Below are 22,335 nucleotides of genomic sequence, written 5' to 3'. Positions count from 1 at the left end.
AGACCATGTCTACAACATCCGGATCCTAACCGCCCCTTTATCGTCGAAGTCGATGCATCCGCCATCGGAGCAGGGGGGGGTCTTCAGCCAATACTCCAGTAAAGGAACTCTAGTACCATGTTCCTTCTACTCACATAAATTCTCCCCCACCGAGCAAAATTATACTACAGGGGACCGTGAACTCCTAGCAGTAATGTGCCCTCCAGGAATGGCATCCCTGGCTGGAGGAAGCGCAACATAAATTCACAATATTAACTGACCACAAGAATCTAGAACACCTAAAGGAGACCCAGTTACTTAACCCAAGACAAGCCCACTGGGCCCTGTTCTTTGAACGCTTCAACTTCGAGCTCCACTATCGCCCTGCAGTTAAAAACCTCTGTGCAGATGCGCTCTCTTGCTCAGTTGAGCCAGAAGACACATCCGAGATGCCTAAGCATATCATCGATCCTGCTTGCATAACAGTAGCAGTCACCACCACGTTACCAGCTGGGAAGACGGTGGTCCCCCGCCATCTCCATGAGCGCGTGCTCCGTTGGGCTCATGACTCTAAGCTGACCAGCCATTCCAGTCGGGCCTGAACCCTTGAGATGCTTTGAAGGCACTATTGGTAGCCTAGTATGATAAAGGACTCCCGTGGATGCCTGTCCAGTTTGTGCGCAGCAAAAACCCCCATCTGACCACCCATGGGGGCTTCTCCAACCACTTCCTGCACCCATCGAGCCCTGGTCAAGCCTTTCCACTGATTTTATCATGGATCTGCCTCCTTCTAAAGGAAATACCGTAATCTGGATCATCATTGACTGCTTCTCAAAAATGGCCCACTTTGTCCCATTACCTGGTCTCCCTTCAGCTCCAGAGTTAGCTAAACTCTTTTTGACCAATGTATTTCATATACATGGACTGCCACAAGAAATTGTCTCCAATCGTGGACCCCAATTTGCTGCTAAATATTGGAGGTCTCTTTGTAAAAAGTTCAATATAACGTTAAACTTAACATCGGCCTACCACCCACAAGCAAATGGCCAAACCGAAAGGACTAATTGCTCCTTGAAAATGTTCCTGCGATCATATGTCAACAACCAGCAAGATAAGTCGGTCGACCTTCTGCCATGGGCATAGTTGTCCCATAACACCCACATCGCCTATGCCACCGATGTTTCACCCTTCGTGGTAGTCTTTGGCCACCAACCACGTCTACCCCTACTGGATCCACTCAGTGTACCCTCGCCTGCAGCTCAGTAGACTGCACAAACCATGAGCAGGCTTTGGAATCAGGTAAAAGAAAGACTCTGCCAAGCAGCTGATCGGACCAAACTTTTCACAAAATCCATCTTCGTGCCACACCATTGTTCCGGTCTGGCCAGAAAGTCTGGCTCAGTACAAAGCACATTTGACTGTGATTGCAATCTCAACGGTTCGCCCCTAGATTCATAGGTCCATTTCCCATCCTTCGATGCATAGGAGCAGTCACCTACCAGCTACAGCTCCCAGCCTCCATGGGAATTCACAACATGTTCCATGTGTTGCTCCTTAAGCCGTTGGTCCTGTCCTGGCCATCCCGAAGGCCACCTCCACCTACACAGCATACCACAGAACCGGAAGAGACCTTACAGGCCAGGGAGGTCCTAGACGTGCGATGCCATCGAGGCCACTGGGAGTACCTCCCGTCATGGGAGGGCTTCGGCCCAGAGGAACATTCCTGGGAGCCCTCTCACCACATTTATGACAAGACTCTCCTACAAGAATTCCATCGTGCCCATTCTGAGAAGCCCAAGCTGGTAAGGGGGAGGCCTAGAAGGGGGGTACTGTTGTGTGCTCCGGCCACGTTGGCACCATGGCCGGACCTGCTCACCTCGCACGGCTCTCCACAAGCGTTGGCCTTGCCGCCGCCGCTGCTAGCTCCCAGCATCTGCAGTGTCCTGCGGATTCCCTCGGGCCTTCAAGGCCCTCTACCTCTCCCGGCTCCTCACGCTGAGGCGCAAGTGGAACTCCCAGCTTTTTAAAGGGCCAAGCATGTGAAATCCCTCCACGGCGCGCCATGATGACATCACCTGAGCCCTGTATATAAGACAGGGCTCAGCCCCTTGATCCTTGCCTTGGCAATCGGGTCGACACCGTTGGTGCTCTAGTTTGCCTCATGTGTTCTAGTGTCTCCTGTTCCAGTGTCTCCTGTTCCAGCGTCTCCTGTTCCAGCGTCTCTTCGTTCCCTGTGTCTCCGTGAGTTCCTGTAGTCTTCTTAGGTAGTACCTCTTCGGACTGCTCTGGACTGATCTCTGCCTGCCTGACCATTCTCCTGTCTGCCACCTGGAACTGACCACTGCCTGCTTGACCATTCTTCTGTCTGCCGCCTGGAACTGACCTCTGCCTGCCGGACCATTCTTAATTTGCCATCTGGAACTGACCCTGGTATTGACCCTTGCTTTGCCTGACTATCCTTGGACTGATACTCTGGCTCTGAGCCTAGCGCTTCACCGAGTGAAGCGCTAGGCTCAGAGCCAGAGTATCTGGCTTACTGTGACTGCCAAACCAACCTGCTTGGAAACTCACCGCGGCTTCCACCTGACTAGATCCGCAGATACTGCCTGTCTTGCCCGGAGAACCTCCCTGGACTGTTACCTCCGTGAGGTCTCTGGAGCTTCCAGTTCGGTCTAGTCCATCCATACTGCATCAGCCGTGCACCCTTGCTCGTGGTGGGCATACCCCTGCGCTCTCTCTCCGGAAGACCCCCAGAGGCCCATCTAAGTCCAGGTGCTCCGGGTACCCAAGGGCTCAACTTGCAGAAACCCCAGACTGTTACAGGTGAAGCTCCAGTTTGCCTCTGTCTCCTCATGTGCTCCGCCTCCTGGTGGCAGGTGCTCTCTGGGTCTGACCAGAGGGCCGTACCAATCCTGCACCAGGCAAGGGCCCACCTCCAGCACAACAATTAGATATGGAATGCACAGAAAATCTGATTATTCTTACTCCCATACCCTGCCCAGAACCATTAGGAGGGGTGGGAAATACATGAATAAATGAAAAATAAATGAAATAAATATATTTGAAGAAATCCTAAATTTAATTCATTATAGAGAAAATTCATCTTTCTTTAAGAATTTAATTTCACAGTGGAGATTGTTACGTTCTGTGTGTCTTGAACTAATAGTGGGCCCTTGAGTCATGGTGAGTGAAGACTCTACCCACAGGGCTTCTCCCTGTGGGCACTCACCACAACAGGCGAGGTCTCAGCAGTGATGGACGACAGAGGAAACAATTTTATTATACAGCCAATGGTGATCCGAGGAGCGGATCAATAGAGTTAGTCCAGAGAGTATGACCTGCAAGCTGATCAGTCTGATAGTAATCCGCAGTGTGGAGTAGTCCGGTGAATATCTTCTCTAGGCATAGCTTGTGCTGGCAACTCCGGTAGTGGTCCACAGCGCGTGATAGGCTAGAAGCAGATTGAACAGTTGCACAAGACAGGAGAGATCCAGTAGTGGGAGAGGAGGAATAGCCTAGTGGTTAGAGCAGTGGACTACAAACCAGGAGACCAGGATTTGAGTCCTGCTGTTGCTCCTTGTGACCTTGGGCAAGTCACTTTCCCTCCATTGCCTCAGGTTCAAAACTTAGATTATAAGCCCACTGGGGATAGAGAAATACCTACAGTAACTGAATGTAAACCAATGTGATATCTCGGATCAAATGGTGGTATATAATAAATAAATAAATAGTGGCCTGCAAGCAGGGTAACCCAAGAATCTGTGCCACAAAGGTAGAAGAGCAGGTTCTGTACTGTGGAAGTAGATGGAAGATCAGGCACTGAGGAGGCCCAGAACAGGAACAGCAAGGTCATCCAAAAACAATGCAGGAACTCACTGGTAACAAAGTGAGACAGGTAGTAATGGCTCTCCAAGGAGAAGATTGCCCTGAGTGCAGCAAGGCCCCCTGAGGAGCAGGTACCTAGGTCACCCAGAAAGGACAGTGTGAGTTAGCAAGGATTCCTGTCCTGCTATTTCTGCCTCTCTGGGACTTTACCTCACTGTCCTTGAGAGGCAGAAATAGCAGGACAGGAATCCTTGCTAACTCATATAGCAAGAAGTCAGCTGAACTTAAGTATGGTAAACAGATGACATCATGCAGTGGGGATTCCCCCAAGGTTCCCAACATGACATGTTTAAGAAGGGGGCAGGCACATGCCTTAGGTAACCCCAGATGTAAGATGGCTGCCAAGAGCACCCACACCATCCCAGGCATGCCATGAGGGTTGGTGTGTGGAAGTGGAGGCCACCATTCTCCCCAGACTCAGAGCTGCATAGAGAAAGGAGGTGAGCAGCAAAGGTCACAGCCACCTGTAACCAACAGGCACAACAGTGATTGATAATAGAATAGTCCAGGAAATATATAAGATATTTTTTGAAAGGCCAGACCACAGTCTTTGGAAAAGAAAGAAGCTTTACAGTGAATTTTGTGACTTTTGATTATGAGAGAAATTATTACCATTATAAAAAGAAGAGAAGGCATTTGGACAGAACGACTATAAATAGATTTTTTTTTAAACTTTGCTTACTATTTTGTAGATTTGTAAACCAGGGCAACTGTGACTGACCCGTTTAAGAAGGGGGTGGAAGGGAGAACCCATGCACTAGTAGTTATGCAAACACAGTAACCCAAACTGACCACATAATAATGGCTGCAACTTTATTAAAAGCAAGCAGCAATACAATAAAGACCTAAGTACCCAAGCCATAACAGGATTAATCTGATCTAAAGGTACATGTAGCAGACAGTGCATCACCTCCAGAACACTGGCCCACTGCTAACACCAAGGCCCTGTCCTCCCAGGAGGCACTCCTCACGGGTATTCCTTATCTGTGCATTTCCCTGGCCTCAAAAGCATTGGCTGTTCATGGGCACATCCACATTTCAAGCCTTCATGTGGGTGAGCCATAACTCAACATTATTAGAGCCCCAGGACATGTTCGGAGTGTTGGCCATCCTTTCACGGAATCATTCATCGTACTTGAGCTAAGTGAACCTCTTGTATCCGAGTGAGTGCTAATGATCATATCACCAGGTGCTGAGAGGGATTGGCATGGATCAGCACGGATGCCAAGCAGGTGAAGGAACATACTCAATTACTGATGTTCCTTACTATCTTTTTGGAACCAGTTGACAGTTCATGTCTCCTGCGACCCTTCTGTGAATCAGCTGCCTTCCTGCACCCCTTCAGCAAACTAAAAATGTCCACATACTGCCAACTTCTGATACAGTGCTGAAAGGACAGAGGCACACATTGCCATAGCTGTTTGGTGGTATTCTGCACTGGAAGGTCCACATTAGCAGTGCCCCTTAAACCCTCAGCCACTGAAGATCCACAAGAGCCAGATGAGGAGGCAGAAGAGAAGCTCTGGCTGCTGGAGGACCCTGAAAAGCAGGAGTGCCTCCTGCCTGTGCTTATGCTTGCATCCCGAACCCCTGGGCCCATTCCCGATCCCTATGTGCATGCTATGAGACTCATCCTTCATCGCTGGCAGATCTGCTGGTGTTTCTGCAACAGAAGCTGAGGTCTAGAATATCCCTGAGCCTGAAGACCCCTCCGATGGTAACACCAGTACTGGGTCAGGAAGAACCACCATGGGTGTGGCAGGGGCCATTGATAGGTTGCATCCAGGAGGTTGATGCGAGAGACCAAGGCTCCAGTGCTGGGCTAGCCCCAGGCTGCCAACCCTGCAAATGTGGAGGGTTAGGGTAGAAAAAAGGGGGCTCTAAGTAGGACCATGACGCTCATCCTGGGGACATGGCCTCTGGTTATCTCTAAGCTGAGACCTGGCTGGACGGAGCTGGGTATGGAGGATAAGGGTAACTATATGGCTGAGTTCCCCCAGCTGGTTATCACCCACTCACTGGTGGGATGAGACTTCCAGGGTGAAGCAAAGCTTGGCAACCGGAGCCAGCATCAATGTAGATGGGTGGATAGCAGGCCGCTTGAGCCGAGGGTCTTAGTCACCACCCATTAAGTTCATCTCCCCGCTCAGTACTGGTCCCGGTCCCCTTGCTGAGCCAGTTGACCCATGCTGCACATCTCCTTTGGTCATGCTGAGAACAGGGGCACAGGACCCATCCCTATCTCCTCCTCAGTAGCCCCTGGACCCACCTCACCTGCCCCCACTGTGACAGATTGATGGACAGTGCACACCCTATTCTTCAGTGGGTGATACTGCACTAACAGCTCCCCCCACCAGAGTGCGACTGGCAGGCTGGAACCATCGACTTGGACCTACAGGGCATAGTTACCTAGTCTCTTGACCCCTGTAGTGGGCCACAACTAGGGCTGCCATCCCGTGCTCAGCTCTAATAGAACACAGCTTAGAGGTGGAATAAAGATCTTCTCTAATCTATTAAAGATTGGGTTTTTATTACATAGAAAGAAGGTCCTTCAATTCCACCCTCCTCTCCAATAAATATATATTTGGCAGCCAAATTGAGACACAGTCTCTTATCTTTTAGGCAGTAGGTTGACTCACCAGGTTGTATTAGCAGAATCAGTGTAGGGAGCAAGGAACAAAGGGACAACTCACCTTTGAATGATCATTATTTAACCTATCATCATTCATTTACAGATTTTCAATGTTGGGTGATTGATGTGGTTCTTCTTAGGCCTCATGGCAGAGATTTGATCACCTTGTGATTCACCTCAAGGAGCAATAGTTTCATCATTTATGTTCCTTGTCTCCATTAGGATTTAACATTACTATTGAAAGGAACCAGATTATGTGACACTGTTTCCATGGTTATCTCTGATTGGATAGACATAATGAAGTCATATTCTTTGATTGGACAATTTTAAGTGGATAGTCTTGGATTAGTCTCCTGCAAAAGAGCCTTTTCCGAGATAAGTTGCTAAGAAGGTAGTTTGTTTTGAAGTTATGCAGCACATTGAATAGTTTGCCCTAAAGCAGTTCCAGCAAAATATGACCCAGATAGGTGTTTTTTTCTCATATAAGTACTGCAATTAATGCATGTTTTCCTCAAATAAGTACTGTAATTACATATTTATGTATCACTGCCTTGGTGATGCTTTTAAAAGTTTAAGGATTTTTGTAAGCTTGTTTGAGCTCTGCATATGTTGCAGGCCATATAGCCCCCTAAGAGGCTCCCCACCTCCTCTCAAAGTTGCCAAAAACAAGCAGGCTTGAGGCCTCTCCAGCCCCTCTCCTCCCCTTCCATCTGCAACCCCAACTTGAACCCTCCCATACAACTGTCGAGAGCATGCTTACCACTCCCACCAGCATCCAACACTGCTCTGACGCCACCCTTTTTTGTCCAGCTAAAACTTTGTGGACAGCCATTTTGTACACACAGAATTAATCTGGACAGCGGGGGAAATATTTAACTGGGTAAATTTATGCAGTTATAAATTGTTTGCATATTGACACCTCTGCTTTGCATTTAGAACAGCATTGCAAAATATACAAGAAATGTATAGAAGAAAGTGTACAAAGAAAGTAACTTTCCCTCATCAAATGCTGAATTTTTAAAGGTAGAATAATGCCTTTTGGAAGTAGTTGTGAGAAATGTAAAAAACAAAAAGAGAGATATTATCAAGCAAAATGAAAGCATGCATGTGCTATTATCCAAAGTCTTCCTACAGATTTTGCAGTTAATATTTTACAGATCCAATCATATAAACACTGCACTAAACTCTTACATTAGGAAAATATTAAAGATACATATTTGTATATATATGTCCACCCATTTAGAAGCTCTAACTAAATAAAGGAGAGCAGAGATAGGAAAAGCATGTATTCAAGCACTACTGCCACTACAGGGCTTATATTAACTAGGAAGATTGATGAGAGCATGGTGTGGAGATAGTAGCTAATGTACAAGACCATCCAATTAACAAAATAAATCAATGAAGCTGGACAAAACTGGCATCTTGTTACAGCAGATGGAACTGGCATTTTTCAATTTAGTTTGTTCTCCCCAAAAAATGTTTAACTGCTATCATTTATGTTTATTATATTGACAAATAGCTGCCTGAGATGGCATTGCTATTTTTAGCATGTGGGACAAGATGGTTTTCTTTCAAGGCTTTAACCTCAGCTTCACCTCTTTACACATAAGCCTTTATGAGACAAAGCTCACAAACCACTTCCTTTGGGAAAATGACTACTTGCAAAATAAAACACAAATCCAACACTTGTGCTATTCTTTCCGAAGATCAATGTAGGTGAAAGATGAAAAACTACATCCATCCTCCCATATCCCTATGGACCTACTGTAGAATCCCTGACCATTACCAACCAGCTTACACTGACTCATTTGGTTTCTGCGGTATTGTAGCCTGCTGGTATCACCCCCAGCTACTCAATGGCACTGAACTCTTCTTCCTCTCTCTCTTCTCTAGAGGGAGTGAAGGAAATATGTTTGGAATACTTCAACCTCTTAATCCTTAGATCCATCCAGTCCAACCTACCTCAGTTCCGAAGGAATGCCACAAATCCCAGATGATCCCCACCTCTGCTTCACCTCCTCACTATTAGGGATCTTCTGCTTATTCCATGCTTTCTTGAATTCTATTACCATGCTTGCCTCTGCCACCTTCAGTGTGAGTTAATTCCAAGTATCCTTCACCCTTTCTATCAAGATATTTTTTCTGATGTCACTCCTGAGTCTACCTCACCACCTTCCCTGGGAACTTCATGCTGAGACATTCTTTCTTATGAAAAAGCTTTGCTTATTATGCTGATGTATACCCCTGAGTTATTTTAATGTTTCTGTCATGTCTCCCCTTCTTTATTCTCCTCTAACGTATACATATTTAGGTCTTTGAGTCTCATCTTATATGTAATATGGTGCTGGCTCTCAACCATTTTGGTATCCTTACTTTGAACTGCCTCCAGACTATGTCCTTTCAGAAGTAAAGACTCCAGAACTGGACATAATGAGGCCAATATTCAATAGGCCGTTTAGAGGACAAGTTACCCGGCTACAGTTAGCTGGATAACTTGTCAGTGGAATAAATGTCCCACTGAATATCTTCAGAGATATCTAGGTCAGTAACGCATCTTTAAAAGAAACAAGTGTTGAGTCTCCTGGCCTGATGCCCACCCCCCACTATATGTATCTATCCCCATTTATATGCCACAGTCCAAAAAAGCTGCCAAGAACCTTTAAATATGTAAAACTTTAAAAGTTGCTAAGAAACATTGCTGTGGCAGGGCCTCCCTATCTGCTAATTTTTTTTTTTTAATTTCCTGGTTCTACCCAGAGTCACCCTCCCTCACCCACCCCTGACTGATCCCCTCCCACCCACCCATTACCTCCAAAAATGGCCCCTCTTCTCTGTGCCAGAATCACTATTTTGTGTGATCCCAGCCACTTCCACTGTAACTTAGGCTAATACCTAAGTAACGCTTCCATATTTACCTAGGTAATAACGCTGGAAGCGTACTGTTTATTGGAGCTACTAGTGGATCCAATACCTTGAAACTGGAAATTGAAGAAGACATCAGCTATGTCCTGTGGAAACTTATAGAAAGTTGAGGGGAAATGGTGGGATATTGTAATGGGGGCTACTTGAGAAGCAGGAAGCAGTGGGAGAACATCTGTACCAGTTTATTCATGATGCAAGTGCCAGATGGAATTCCACTTACCTGATGTTGCAGATGTTTTTGGAGCAATAGAGATCCTTTCATGAATTATTTTGGAAGTTGGGATTGGTGATCACCCCTTGGGGTATCAAGACTGGTTACACATGATATGGGTGGTACAAGTCCTGAAGCTCTTTAAGGATGCCATGGAGGATCGCAGTTCAACAACAGCCATCATGGGTAAAGTCAACTCCATAGCTAATTTCCTAAGAAGAGAAGTTACATATTTTCCAATAGGAAGATATACTAGCTCCAGAGGTAGTAATTCTCATGGCCTCCTTACAAAATTGTCTCAGACCCCTCCCTCATCTGAATTCTTACCTACTGGACACACTCTATGATCCAAAGGTAAAAGGGAGCATCACCCTCCAGTTTGACATTTTGGTTTACTGGAAAGAGAAGATGGTGGCTAAGGTACAGGAATGGGAGAGCAGAAGCGGAGGAGCAGTAGGAATGCAACAGAGGAAAGCATGGGCTCTCGATGCTGTCCTGTTACCATCAGCAGCACCCCTGTCAGCTTTCACTTCCCCCCGATAGTACATCAGAATGGGCTCTTGTGACATAGGTCATAACTTCAGCAGATGGCAACAGAAACAAGTATATCTCCCTACCACCCAGCAAAGGAGACCTTTCCACAAATTTCAGACCCATTAGCCTACTGGGCACACAAGGCCATGATCTGGCCAGACCTCTTCAAGGTCACCCAGCATCTCCTTTTCTGCTTGCCAATATGTCTACTGAATAGGTATTCTCATTGGCAGGGATATTGTGATTCCACATCATTTATGACTGGCACCAGAGTTGATAGAAAAGTTTTCATTGTTAAACCTCCCTGTGCTGGGTTTTCCTGAATTTCCATGGAATGGCAAAAGGAGTGAGTGCACAACTCCACTGAAACAATGTCCACAGTTTTTGAACACAATGCTGTGGTGTTGCCTCTCTTGCTGCTGCTGCTAGACCTGCTCCTAATGCCATTCACTATTTTTGGTTGCACTGCAGTGCTTTGATCCCAAAATCAAAATCATTAAAAAATCCATTCTTCTCTCTGCCCCTCTCTGAATGCCTTGGAATCTTGGCACCACTGTTGCTGTTGCTGCCTGGGCTCCTTCTTCTGCCTTGGAGTATTATTTAATATTTATACATATGCTCCTGTTCCCTTTGTTCTCTCCTCAGCTTTAGCTTTGCAATATAAATGTGAGAGCTACTTATTCCTTGGCACTTTCTCAGTGCCTTAATGTGTTTATGCCACTAGTACTGCTATCCTGCTCCTCGCTTGTTGCTTTTAGGGGAAACTGGTGTACTCTGAACCCCTATCTCACTACAAGGATCAGCATGAACAGAGGCATAGCAAAGGGAAAATCACTCACCAAACCTTATCCCCAAACCAGGGTTTCCCAAACTGTGGATCAGGAACCCAAATGGAGTCACAAAACCTTTAGCTGGGGACACATAAGTGCTTCCTCTTCAGGCACCTGCATCAATCAGCAGCATTAATAGTAGAAGTCAGCATGGGGCATGTGAGCCAGCATGTGCTCAGAGGCTATCCAGTTCCCGTGGTAACAGGAAGTCATGTAAAAGGAGGGATCAGGGCTTTTGAAGGGTCTGCGAACTTGCACAGGCCCACAGCCTTTATGCTGACTTTCATTAGTAACACTGCTGTAGCTTGCAGATCACTGTCAGGCTTGGGATCAGCTATAAGGTAAGGGGAAGGCTGAGTGTGCATGGATTGGTTGACATTGCCACTGCTCCCCCACTGCTGAACATGCCCAAGAGAAAAATGTTGCCTTTGTCATCAGCCTGCCTTCTCTTCCCACTAGTTGTCATCCACCTTTGGCACAAGGCCCAAAGGAAAATGTTGCTACAGACCATGACCATGGGGGATGTTTGGAGGAGGGGCTGTTTGAAGGGAGAGATGAGATGCAGGAGGGGTTTGAGGGATAGATAAGGTAGAGAGGGATTATCTGTGCAAGGTGAGGGGAGGAAAATGAAAGAAGATCAACTATGGGATTTAAGAAGAGGTGGAAGTGAGAGTGGATCAGCTGGGGATAATGTGAGAGACGAGTTGAAAAGAGAGGGAATGGAGATGAGTAAAGATGGAATGGAGGATGTGGTCAGAGGGAGGGGATGGCAGAGGATCAATTAGGGGTTATAAGAATGGCTTGGTGATAAGAGAAGATCATCTGGGGGATGCAAAAAGGGCTTGAAGCAGGTGTGGAGAGTAGAGATGGGTTTGAGAGGCGAAAGGAATGGAGGTTTAGTGAGGGGATTAGCTGGAATGCTGGGATGATAAGAAGGAATGAGTATTGGAGGGGACTGCACCCCTGCTAATCTGGGGTCATATACATTTTCAATGCCAAAATGGGGTATCATTGGATAAAGTTTTGGAAGCCCTGCCCTAGACCATTCTCCAGTTGATGCCATAGGTAAACTACATCAGAAATGGTATGTACCTCTTCCAGAGCTTTTTTTCTGACTTCACCCTGCCCAGGGAAAGTAAGTTCACAATCTTTAGCTATTAAATAGTTTGATTAGGCTTTGGCTCTATATAGTCAGACCTGACAACCAATTTGCACATTGGGACTGCGTTCTTTAGAAATTCTTCTGACTTTGCCCTACCCAAGAATATGTTTATCATTTTCCAGCTACCAGATGGTTCAATTAGTCTTTTGCCTATTTTTCAGACTTGATGACTGATTTGCATTTCAGAACCACAATGACCTTCTCCAGGGATTTCTCTAACTTCACTCTGTCAAAATATAGTAAGTTTACCCTCTTTCAGCTTCTAGATGGTTCATTAATCTTTTGCTCCTATACCCAGGCCCAATAATTGAATTGCATGTCAGGATGACCACCAACCTTCTCTAGAGTTTCCTCTAACTATATAGGTTGCTTTCGGTTCTTCTTGCCACTGTTATTGGTACTTTCTGCCCCTTTTGGCCTTGAGGAATTCATTATAGTATTTGTGTTTCTCTATCCCTCACTTTGTGCCTTGAGATGTTCATACCACTGTTAGTGATGCCTGGCTTTGTGCCTGGGGATGTTCTTGCCATTGATGAGGTTGCTTTCCCCTTCTTATAATGCCTTGGGGTGTTCGTGCCACTTTGTACTACTTTGCTCCTCTAACAGTTCCTTTAATTGTGCATGAAATTGGTCATGCTGTTTTGCCCCTATCATATTGCCATGGGCTTTTCCTTCTTCCACTGTTGGTGCTGCTTTGCTTCTCCCATGGTGCTTTGAGAGGTTCATACTTCGGTTTGGGCTGCTTTGCTCCTTATAGTCTGGGATGCTCAAGCCATTATCAGTACTACTTTGTTCCTTTCGCAGTTCCTTGGAGTGCTCTCTCTGTTGCTGTTGTCTGCCTGAAAATTTCATTAAACTTGGATAGAAAAAACAATGTTAAGAGTATAAAAGAGGATGCATTGCTCTCCCCATTGACTTTAGTGGAAAAAAATTTAAAAGTCATAAGAAAATAAACAAAATAACTACGAACCAAAAACTAATGAAACAAAATGGCAAATGATCCAAAATAGCAAACCAAATTGATTTATTTTTTACTGCTTTTCCAAATGCACAAAATGATCATGAGACAGCGATTTGGAGACACTGCCCTGAAAAACCAAATGCAGAGTACAGATTTTTCAAGAAAGCAAACAAGAACCCCCCCCCCCACACACACACACACTACAATCAATACAAAACCAAAACAGAGGATGGCTCAATGGAAGGGAGTAAGATAAATGGTAAAAGGAAATCTAATAACATCTACTCTGTAGCATAATATGTAAGATTGGAATTAAATAACAACTTCACTCCTATTTCTAAAATAGACTAGTTCTCAGACTTACAAAGCCAATACCAGAAGCAGAAATCCTTTACACATTTAAAAATAATTTCAATTGGGACAACTTGAAGAAAACATAATGCACGCTCTCACAATCAACTAAACATTTACAAGGAAATCAAACAAATAGCTCTGGTCCCAGAACTTGTACTGCCACACACATTGCCAAATTGTTGGGTTTTTTTTATCTCTGTGCTGTTTTGCTTTACATAAATCTGGGCAAACGCATACACGCTGGCCCAAAAATAAAGACATCTTATAATGAAGAAATAAACAAAACAATAATTTCTCTATCTTGTTCAAAAACTAAAGCTGCCAAAAAAGTAGCTCTAGCCAGCTCTGTTTATGCTGACTACTTCAATAATATATCCAAACTATGTTCTGAGACAGCCGGATCTCTTTGTCCCTCCATCTGGTTGACTGATGGTAAAAGTTACACTTTGCCCAAGGGTAGCATTCCTTCCATAGCCACTTTAGGAAAATTCACAAATCTCAAAATGAGGGTCCTAGAGTTATTTTCAAGCATCTCCAATTTGTGATATACCACCATCTGATCTTGAGAGGCCATTGCTTGGACAATAGCATATTTTCTTGCTATTTGTTCTAACTCACCCACCTTCTTAATGAGATATTCAACATCTTTCCCTTGGGCAGATGACTGAAGCTAAATCATAGAAACCACACTGGCAATATCCACAGAACCCTTAGAAATAGCTCTCTCCAGTTTGGTAGTACTGTCTGGATGAAATCCAAAGTAATAACTGGTGGTGAACTCAGACTCACATCCATAGAAAGGGGGAAGGTAGCTGAAGAAATAGTTGCTCTATTCACCCCTCCATGTGCAAGTCTTTCCGTTTCCAGGCTGACTGTAACTGAGCATCCTTCAGTCTTTGAGTCTACTGCATGATAACTCAAGCGTGATGTAACTCACCCTTGGCAATACTTGCAATCTCTACTTTGGAGGCCTCCCTAATATTCAGAAGTGGCTGCAATACCTTGGTTACTCTGGAACTGCTCTGCACAGCTGCATTCAACAATTCCGCAGACACTAGAATGTCTTGTATGTTACGATGCTGCTCGTGGAGCCCATCCTGCGAGCAGCTTCTAACTTCCTGCGCCGACCGGCACCTGACCATCTCCCAGCCTGACGCCGTAGGACATCTTCTTCTTGCGGCCTAGGTCACCCTGGACCACTGCTACCACTCCTCATGGCCCAAACCCACTATATGAGGCATGAGGGGCTTCCATTGCCTCTTCGTGGCATGAAGCTGCCACCGGGATGCCTCTTCATGTGGCATGGAAGCCACCGCCAACTGTTTCTCTTCACGGCATGGGAGCCGCCATCGACTGCCTCCTTCATGCAGCAGGGATGCCATCATCACTGACTTCCTCCACCGCCTGGGCCCTGCATAGGCGTGCGCACGCGCCTCTGTTCTTTATTTAAAGGGCCAGCAGTGGGAAATACCCCGCGGCCCCAACATATGATGCCATCACTCCATGCTTTGTCCTGCCCTATAAAAGGGATCAGCTTGTTCTCCTCAGGGCCTTCGCATCGGATTTTCACAGTTGCCTGTGGGTTCTCTCTGGTCAAGGTCCTCCGTGGTCGTCTTTATTTATTTATTTTATTTATTAAAATTTCTATACCAGTATTTAGTGGAAGCCATCATATCTGTTTACAAGGTTACATAAAAACATGTAAACTAAAAATCAAACATTTACAAATAATAAAATGACAATTCTAATAGGTTAAAACTGTATACAATTTTCATAGTAATGGCCTAACATCTGGACAAAAACATGAGACATCTGGACAAAAACATTCAACACTGTGACCAACTCAATAATGTTTCACCTCAGCTTTTAGTTCTTTCCTTTTTTTGTGATTTTTTTGTTTCACAAATTACTGTCACTATCATGAAACACTTGCTGAAAAAGCCATGTTTTAACTTTTTTTCTAAATGTCATTCTGTTTGACTCTAGCCGAATGACAACAGGTAACTTGCTCCACATTTTTGGCGCAGCTTTTTCCCTTACTGATCTTAGTTTTGCTGAGATCATTGAGGGAATGTGTCTAGATGGCTCTTTGTTAGATTCCTGTTGTTCCTGGTTTCCTTCGTTGGATGTTCCTGGTCTTGTCTCTCATCAGAGCTCCTTCATTGCCTGTTCCTTGTTCCTGATGTTCCTTGTTCCTGGTGTTCTAATCCTGGTCCTGATGTTCCTGTCTCTGGCTCTTCATCCTACTTCCAGGTTTCCTGCTCGCCCACCTTTCCTGGCGTGTCACTGTTATGGTCCATGACCAGGCTATGGGGGGCTTTGTAGGGTGCTTCGTGGCACAAGGCCTGTCTTCACGTCTGCAGCGCATATCTCTGGAAGGCCCTTGCTTTTATGCCGAGGTCTGTTCCTGAATCCGAGTTCCGAAGTCTTGAATCCTGAGTCTTGAATCCTGTTCCCGGTCTTCAGAGTTCCTTGTTCCTGCTTCCATCCATGCCCTAGACTCAAGCCAGAACCTGCTCCGCTTTGGCAAGGTCCACGACCAGTCATGGGCAGCTGTGTAGGGCGCGCCTCGGTGCAGGCCTCTCCTGAATCTTCGACATGTTTCTAGTTCCAAGTCTCCACTTTCTTGCCTGGAATCTGCTTCGCTTCCTACGTGGTCCATGACCAGCCATGGGCAGATGTGTAGGGTGCACTGCAAAGCAGTACTCACCCTGTACTAGTGCCTGAACCTTGAATCTTCGTCTGAGTCTTCTAAGTACCCTGAATCCTCATCTGAGTCTTCCAAGTTCCTTGAGTCCTTGTCTGAGTCTTCTAATTCCTCGTCTGAATCTTCCAAGTTCCTTGAGTCTTCCAAGTTCCTGAGTTCCATGTCTTGTCTTGTTCCTGCCCTCAGCCTCCGTCTGGCCTCACACACTCGTCGTTCCCAAGCGGCAGGTCCAGAAGAGCTATCAAGTGGCCGGAGGGCTACTCTTGTTGCTGGGTCTCACCTGTGCTTGCAGGTCCAGTGGAGGTCTGAGCCTGCCAGTTCCTCGATGTTCCATGTCTTGATTCTGGTCCAGCCTTGTTCCAGCTCCAGCCCATGCTTGAACACTCTCACCTCCCACAGTGTGTGTCTTGGGGCTCCTCCCTGAGCTGCGCTGTGGCCCAAGGGCTCATAATCCCTCTAGAGCAAGCGACTGCACCCCCATGCTCGCAATATTGCAATTCTGGCCTGAGAGATACTTCAGGTCACAAGTGAGCTATGTGCTCATTAGGCTCTACAACAGAACTCTTCCTGTACATCAAAAAATCAGAGGTCTAGACTGCAAAGGTAGTAATCAAGGGCTGTTTTTCCATGCCAAGCACAGGAGGTTAAGGAAGATACTCCTCACCTTCCCCTTGTGTTTAGGCCAATTTGAAGTTCAAAAAAGAAAAAAAGAGGAGACAACACAGGAGTCAAACTGATGCATTCGGTCACATTACGGCCATTTTGATTTCCCCTTTTCCAAACTGAACTGAATATTTTTTCCATTCACTTCACTATTTCTTATGTTCATATTATTACTCTTTATATCAAAAGTTGAACATGGTATGATAACATTTCCTATTATATTCAATGTGAACTGTATCTGAATAATGTTGAAAAATACTTTTATATATTTTTCAAAAATTGATAGGAGAACAAAGGTCCAGAGGCTGCCATGAAGCTAGAAATCCCAGAAACTGCCAAAAGAGCAGTGACCTGATTCAAGGTGGCCAGGTACCCAAGAATTGATATACTGGCAATGGATATCCATGAAGGGACCAGAGTGAGCCAACATTGGACTCTGGGGACAATGGGAGTATATGCCATCAAATAAGATGTTCAGGATATGCTGCATGAATGGGTGCTACCCTTAATTAGGAATATCCATTGTGCTTAGAGATGAGATCCTGGTACTACAGGGAATCAAATTAGACTTTTGTCTCTGAAGGAGCAGAAGCAGAAGTCCATAAAGAGCCATTGTTCATATAAATATGTGACTGCTACTAGAGGATTTGTTGATGCAGCCTACAGGAAGCTGATCCATGAGAGTGTACACCTCTAGAATGTGTAAGAGAGAGGATGTGAATATAATTCTGCATAGAAAGGGAAGTGGAAGTAGGATATAGTAAGAGTTTTGTTTTTATAAGGTTGTGAAAGATGTCGGATCTGGTAAAGCACTTTTAAAAAGCTGAAGGCTATAATTAGCTATAGAGAAAGTAGTACTGTCTCTTTAAAAGACACATTTGCCAGAGGAAACTGATTCAATGATTTGCAGAAAGCAGAAACATTTTCACATTTCAGTCCCATGGCACATGATAGAGTGAAACAGCATGGTTGTTTTAAGCTATGATTCCTGTTTATACATTCAGGTTTGAGTGCTCTGTGAGATGAATAAAAACTGTGCATTTGCAGTTGTTGTTTATGAAAATCCTAATTGCCACTTTCAAGAACCCCAAATCAGTTGGGGGGTGAAGGGTGTGTGTGTGTGGGGGGGGGGGGGGGGGGATGGGGAGGAGGAATGCTGGATCACCATTATAGATCATAATGGAAAGAACCTTAAAAATCAGGGAGGAGTGATAATGTTTGGATCCTATTTTTGCAATTCAGTTATTCTCATCTAGACAAGCAATAATATTGGCCCATTACTATGAATGTTTCTTTTTTTTCAGACTATAGCGTTTCTTTCCAGCGAGACTTTTTTTAAATGCATTTTTTTTCTAAACATATCATTTGAAGGATAATAGATAAATAAAAGAAAATGTATATACGCACTATAACATATACATATAAATCATTTCTAAGGAAAATGGCATTCTTGGAAATAATGTTTCTTTGGCCATTTCCCGAATTGACTTAATGGAACATGATAATATTTTCCAAATATCTTGGGTCACACAGTGCGCAGAAGCAGATTAAAAAGATGTAGCAATAATGCAATGGCAGAAGCTTGTGAATTACCCGGAGTGAATTTATGCAGGTAATTTTATTTCCAACACTTGGACTATTTGTAGCTGCATTCTTTCAGGAGATTCATGAACATTCATGAAAACTAACATTTACATTTAGAAAAGAATACCATTAAAAACATTAATCTGTTTATTATACATTAATTAAAAGATAACATTATTTTGTTATGGATAAGTCATGTCACAATAAGAAAAAATTGATTTTTTTAATGCATTTTACAGAAAGCAAAATAATTAAAAAAATAAAATTGGGCATTATTTTGTATTTTTTTCCCCCTAGCTACATGTTTCACATTTAATATTGTAACTTCTTTTCATGTAATTACTTCTCAAGTTACTGCAGTGTAACACAGCCCCCTACTGTTCAAATGTGATATTTTGCTAAAGAGATAATCTATATATAATTACTCTCATCCAGTTCACTGCTGCTTGCTATGTGAGAATTCACAAACTGCTAACAATTTTTATAGGCTTGGCAGTCTTCATGTAATTCTTTGCTATGTGAAACTGTTTTCTTAGTGCAGGATTTCTAGACATAGCTTCCCTACGCAATCAACCTCATACATATTTTAATGAGGTCCTGTTACTTTTCAGAGGGGTGAGAAGATACTCTTTTTACAATGGTTGTATAAAACTAAGAGGCCTTTATAAATGGCTGTAGAGGTTTAAATAGTTCTGGAATATGTTTCAAGAAAACAAGTGAAAAAAAGAGGTGCTTCTCGAATAAATTATATAAATCCAGACAAGATTTACAGAATAATTTTGCCAAGTATATTTGTATTCTTAAAGCATCACTGTTTGCAAGATAGGATAGAGCATGGTCCTCCGACATGGAACCATGTTTTGCAAAATGCTACATCGGGGAGGACCCACATCTACATAAACAAAAAAATTCAAAATTAGGAATGTGCAAAAGCTAGGCACAAATTTCAAATCATCAAAAAAGAGGCAGCTTACCTTAATCAGCACAGAAATTTTCATACAGGAGAGATGCAAGACAGCTTCTCTCTAAATGTCAGAACAAATAAACTAAAATTGACACCAAGAAATCACATGGTAAATGGGGCCACTCGGAGAGGAGCAAATGCGGATACAAAATATGATAATTTAAGACAAAATCTAAACAGTGTGAATTGTATTGAAGAATATATAAATGGAGGCCAGTTAGCCAAAAACAGAGGGGATATATACATCTATATGAAAATAAACAGAGCATACTTCTGAAGCATAGTGATTGCAGAGTTTTAAACCTATGGGCAGAAAAAATAGATCACATACATCATATATAAATTCATTATATTTGAGTATTAATTTATATGGGATTTTTTTTAGGGATAATACAAATTTACCTACTGCATCTATATCATGGTATTTTACATCTGAATTGTGCAGTCAAAGGTCAAGGAAAGTTACCTGTATATTAACTAAGTACAATTATATGTATGGGGAGACACCAAAGTCTGAGAACATCCCGGAGACTCCATATATACAAATTTATCTCATGCATATTCGTCGTGGATCTCCTGAAAACCCAACTGGTTGTGAGTCCCAAAAACATCAGGGCTCTTCAGTTTGGAAAAGAGTTGGTTGAAGGGGGTACATGAGAGAAATGTATAAAATCATAAGTGGGATGGAATGGGTAAAAAAGGAGGACTATTTATTCTTTCAATTAATACTAAAACAAGAAGTCAATCCATGAAACTAACAACCAGCAGATTTAAAACAAATTGTTGAAAGTATTTTTCACTGAATGCACAATCAAGCTGTGGAATCTGTAGGCAGAAGATATGATCAAAACAATTAGCATAGTTTAAAAGAGATTTGGACAAGGTCCTGGAGGAACAGACCACAAACATTATCAACCAGGTAGACTAGGGAATGCCATTGCTATCTCTGGGAGCAAGTAACAAGAAATAGATATAGTTTTGGAGTCTGTAAGGTACATGTGACCCAGACTGGCACCTTTGGAGACAGGATGCTGGGTTCAATGGACCTTGGTTTGACCCAGCATGACATATTTTATATTCTTATGTTCACTGATGCTGAAGACTCCTGGCCTGCAGGTGGTATTGTTGCTTTAGAGCCCATTCTGCTGCTTCTGCAGGTGGAGATGGAATAGCAGATTGCATCCTACTGCACTACTAAGGATACCTAGTAGGGATGTGAATCGTGTCCTCGATCGTCTTAACGATCGATTTCGGCTGGGAGGGGGAGGGAATCGTATTGTTGCCGTTTGGGGGGGTAAAATATCGTGAAAAATCGTTAAAAATCGTGAAAAATCGAAAAATCGAAAAAACCGGCACATTAAAACCCCCTAAAACCCACCCCCGACCCTTTAAATTAAATCCCCCACCCTCCCGAACCCCCCCCCAAATAACTTAAATAACCTGCGGGTCCAGCGGCGGTCCGGAACGGCAGCGGTCCGGAACGGGCTCCTGCTCTGAATCTTGTCGTCTTCAGCCGGCGCCATTTTCCAAAATGGCGCCGAAAAATGGCGGCGGCCATAGACGAAAAAGATTGGACGGCAGGAGGTCCTTCCGGACCCCCGCTGGACTTTTGGCAAGTCTCATGGGGGTCAGGAGGCCCCCCACAAGCTGGCCAAAAGTTCCTGGAGGTCCAGCGGGGGTCAGGGAGCGATTTCCCGCCGCGAATCGTTTTCGTACGGAAAATGGCGCCGGCAGGAGATCGACTGCAGGAGGTCGTTCAGCAAGGCGCCGGAACCCTCGCTGAACGACCTCCTGCAGTCGATCTCCTGCTGGCGCCATTTTCTGTACGAAAACGATTTGCGGCGGGAAATCGCTCCCTGACCCCCGCTGGACCTCCAGGAACTTTTGGCCAGCTTGTGGGGGGCCTCCTGACCCCCACGAGACTTGCCAAAAGTCCAGCGGGGGTCCGGAAGGACCTCCTGCCGTCCAATCTTTTTCGTCTATGGCCGCCGCCATTTTTCGGCGCCATTTTGGAAAATAGCGCCGGCTGAAGACGACAAGATTCAGAGCAGGAGCCCGTTCCGGACCGCTGCCGTTCCGGACCGCCGCTGGACCCGCAGGTTATTTAAGTTATTTGGGGGGGGGTTCGGGAGGGTGGGGGATTTAATTTAAAGGGTCGGGGGTGGGTTTTAGGGGGTTTTAGTGTGCCGGCTCACGATTCTAACGATTTATAACGATAAATCGTTAGAATCTGTATTGTATTGTGTTCCATAACGGTTTAAGACGATATTAAAATTATCGGACGATAATTTTAATCGTCCTAAAACGATTCACATCCCTAATACCTAGCCTGCAGTTGGCAGTGGTGCCACAGAGCCCATCCTGCTCTGTTTTCATTCAAAGTTCCAGGCTGCAGGCGGGGATGGTGCTGCAGAGCACATTCTATAATGTTGCTGAAGAGATAGTGAGGTTGATTCTGATCCATGTAGTACATTGAAAACATTTAGGCTTGCTACCTGATTTATTCTCCTGATCTCATGATGGATGAGATTAGTGCCCAACTAGTTTGCAACTTTGGAACATGCTCCCAGAGAAAGATAGAAGCAAATCAGCAGAAGCCAGTTGCAAGACTAAACCCAGTAAAGGCTTCCTGCTGTTACGATTCTGCTTGTGAGCTAATCTCACAAGCAGCCTCTCACATCCGTTGCGGCCTGGAGGCCGCTGCTGCTGCCATCCGGACACCGCTGGAGCTACTGCTGCCCACAGCCATTCCTCTGTGGACAGGAAGCCACCGCCGAAGTTTCCACTCTTCGCGGCTCAAGCCGTCGCCATCAGCGCCATCTCCTCATGGCCTGGACGCCACCGCTATCCCTCTTCGTGGCCAGCAGGCCACTGCTGAAACCTTTCTTTCTGAGGCCCGGAGGCTGCCGTTGAGTGCCGCTGCTTCCCTCTTCACGGCCTGGGGCCA

This window comes from Rhinatrema bivittatum, chromosome 1 (genome assembly GCF_901001135.1).
Source record: "Rhinatrema bivittatum chromosome 1, aRhiBiv1.1, whole genome shotgun sequence".
Classification (NCBI taxonomy): Eukaryota; Metazoa; Chordata; class Amphibia; order Gymnophiona; family Rhinatrematidae; genus Rhinatrema; species Rhinatrema bivittatum.
The sequence above is the reverse complement of the archived record's forward strand: the minus strand, read 5'-3'. Positions refer to the sequence as shown.